The sequence below is a fragment of the Geospiza fortis genome, unplaced genomic scaffold (assembly GCF_000277835.1).
Source record: "Geospiza fortis unplaced genomic scaffold, GeoFor_1.0 scaffold659, whole genome shotgun sequence".
In the NCBI taxonomy this organism is placed as follows: domain Eukaryota; kingdom Metazoa; phylum Chordata; class Aves; order Passeriformes; family Thraupidae; genus Geospiza; species Geospiza fortis.
In genome coordinates, this window is record NW_005054530.1 from 838,357 (window position 1) to 841,585 (window position 3,229).

The window sequence follows — 3,229 nt, forward strand, 5'->3', positions numbered from 1 at the left end:
GTCTGGGCGGGCGCTGCCGCTCCGAGTGTGCACAGAGGTGCATTGCCTGATGTCCGGGCAATGGATGTGTCTGCGTGGCAAACGCAGCACGAAATGGCTTTCAGCACTGCCAAAGCAGCCCCGTGGCTGTGACTGTCCTTGATCCTCCTCCATGGGAAGGATGTGAGCTTGGCTCCTCTGCTGAGCCCCTTGCCGAGGAGGGGTTAATGTTTGTGAACTCCACTTCCCGGCTGTGGCAGCCCTCGGTCTCATTTTCAGCTTTTTGAAGGGATTGCCTGCGGGATTGTGCCTGAAGTGCGATGCCGTAATTCCCTGTGAGAAATCCTGGTTTAGAGCTGTCATTGTCACTGCTGGCAGAGCTGCTGCAGGGAGATAAAAGGATCTGTTTCTCCTCCAGACCTTCCCTACTTATCCACTTTCGGTGGGAAAATGGGGACAGAGAGGTTTTTGTGAAATCTGCTTGAGTTTTCACCAAAATAGCTGTGCCCTGAAGCCCCCGTGTGCAGCGTGTGCATGCTTTTTGTCTGGAAATGGATTTTTTAAGGGGAATACTGGGTAGACAGGGTTGTGCTTGGGGATGAAGCACAGCAGTTGTTGCAGGCTGAGTCAAGCATTTCAGTTCTAGGAGAGAAACTACAACATTTTTATTGATATGTGCTGATAAGGTAACCAGGTTTGCTGGTCAGTATGATGGTGGTTTAACAAGGCTTGGTGGCGAGGCTCACTTGGTTGTTCACTGCAGCCTCCCGTTGAGGGATGAGGGTCAGAAAGGACCCTCTGAGTTGCTGAATTCAGAGGGGTTTAGGTGCAGCTGGATCTGCTCTAGTCCCACACTTGGTCAGTGGTTTATGTCTGAAGGGTTGTATGTGCACAGCCAATGCTTTCCATCCCTTGGCTGAGAATAAATACAAAGTTCAGCACATCCTGATCACTTGCCAGGGCTCTGGGGTGGCCAGGAGCCCCCAGCCTTGAGGAGACACCTCAGAGACCTTCCCACTCAGGTGTGCTCACACCCCACAGCCGTTTGGTCAGTGGACAGGCACAGGAGCAGCTTTGTGGCCGTGACTCTGTCCTGGCAGTGTGGGGTGTGTGGCCAGTTCCCCAGAGATGTGGGGCAGGGCTGGCCCTGGCTGCAGCCCTCGGGCGGTTTATTGAGCATGCACAAGTGCAGATAAGGCTTTGGGAAGTCCTCCACACTTCCTTCCTGCCGTGTGGGTGTCGCTGCTCCTGCTGGGGCACACCACATGCCTCTGTGAGTTATTTCAGCTCCAGTGCTGAGCTGGTGTTTCACACCCCGAGCGGATTTTCGCTCTCTCTTTCTGGGTGACCCATCTTTCCCTGCAGGAGCTGCACAGGATGGGGAGATCTGCAGAGTGGCAGGCAGGAACTGCTTAAAACACTTGGTTCATTTGGGGGTTTGGTTCCAGATTGTGCTTTATGCATTAGAACTGGATTTATTTGTGCATATGGATATTAAAGCAAAACACCACTGGACACGTCTGCCTCAAGCAGTGCTAGCAAAGCTAAACATTGCTGAGCAAGCCCTGCCTGTGCTGGGTCTCTGCAGGCTCAGAGCAGCACATCTGAGCTGTCAGTTCTCTCCCAGCAGAGCAGGGGGCTTGGGAAGGTGTTTTAACCTGTGCTGGAGCCAGGTTTCACCCTCTGCCCTTGGTGGATTTGGGGCTGTTGGGCTCAAGGTCACACCTGCTGAAATCTGATGCAGATCTAACCCAAAAGTTTGGGTGGGCTTTATACTTAAAAGCACATTAAGTATAGTGGAACCTTGCTGAGAAACAACAGGAATTATTGAATAACTAGGATTAATAAATCTCAGTGACACATGCCAGGAGCAGAGTGAGGTGGAGATGGGCTGGTCCAACTCACTGCTTCCTCCTGCCTTCAACTTGCAATGTTTTTCCTTTGTTCCACATCTGAGATAAACCTCAGAAACTGAAAGTGAATATTTTCCCTAGAATGAAGTGTGTCCAAAGGCATTTTTGTATAGACAGCCAGTTACAATGAGTTCCTGGCTCACAAGAGTGTCCTGAAGAAAATCATCCTTTGTCTAATGAGCATCTTTGCCCATGTGCTGTGCAGTGGGAGCTCAGGGGAGCATTTGCAGCCCCAAGAGACCTCTGAGGGAAGGGGGTGGAAATCTTTTTTGTCCTAGCATGGATTGTAGGTACATGGAGAGGAAATAGCTCTGTGTGAGCAGGCTGCAGGGCTTAAAAAACATGGAGATCACAGCTACCAGTGGGTGGGAGTGAAGTGATGTCCCAGGGGCAGAGCTTTGTCTCCAAACTGCAAGGTGAGGATGCGCTTTGTTTTTTCTCTCTCTCTCTTTTTTTCTTTTTTGGTTAGTTTTTTTCTGGTTAGCTTGTTCTTGTTGAACAGGCTGATTTTGGGTCAGTTGTTCCACAGAATTACAGAATTACCCATGCAGGAGAACACCTCTGAGACCATGAAGTCCCAGCTGTGCCCAATGCCCACCCTGTCACCCAGCCCAGAGCTCTGAGTGCCACCCCCCTGCCAGTGCCTGGCCACCCTTTCCATGGGGCAGTTCCTGAACTGGGGGCTGTAGAGGCAGAGCTGGAAGTCCCTGAGCCTGGACTGAGGTGCTCTGCAGGGTGATCGGCTGTGTCCCTGGAGCAGCTCTTTCCCAGGTCTCTGGGAGGGATGGGGGCAGCCCATGGTGCCTTGGCAATCCTGGGAGCCTGGAGCTGTCATCACTGACACCAGAGACTATTCCTGCTCCAAACTCCTCAGTGTAATGAAAGATGGGAGGAAATGATCTAACACGAGGGGGTGAAGTGAGGATAACTGGCTTTTTATATAGGCAGCTGATTAAATATTAAAGGAAGCAGGGAGAAGGAGCAGCTCTGGGAGCTGGCACTTATGGGGAAGAAGCTCACCCTGCCAGGCACGTTTCCAGACACAGCCTGGGCACACAGCTGCTTGCCCAGAGAGCTTGTGCTGGGAGCCTGGAGGGGATTTAGCTGGAAGGCTCTGCTTCCCCATGGCCCAGCCTGAGTGGTTTCTGCCTCTGTGTCAGCAGAGCTGTTCCCAGCCCTGCTGCAGCCCTGGCTGGGGAACTGCCGGGGGCTGGGGTGTGAGTTTTGTTTGCACAGGCATTTTTGGTTCCCAATTCTTGGGCTTCTCTGTGAGCTTGTCAATCTTAAGTGCTGGATGAGCCTGTTTTAATTAAAATCCACGTGTGTCTGAGAGCAGG

General features: G+C 52.0%; 1 protein-coding gene across 2 annotated transcripts in view; it reads left to right on the plus strand.

The window, feature by feature from the left end:
* TIAM1 (TIAM Rac1 associated GEF 1) overlaps nt 1–3,229 on the plus strand; it is a 47,490-nt gene that overhangs the window by 30,351 nt on the left and 13,910 nt on the right. The window lies entirely within an intron of this gene.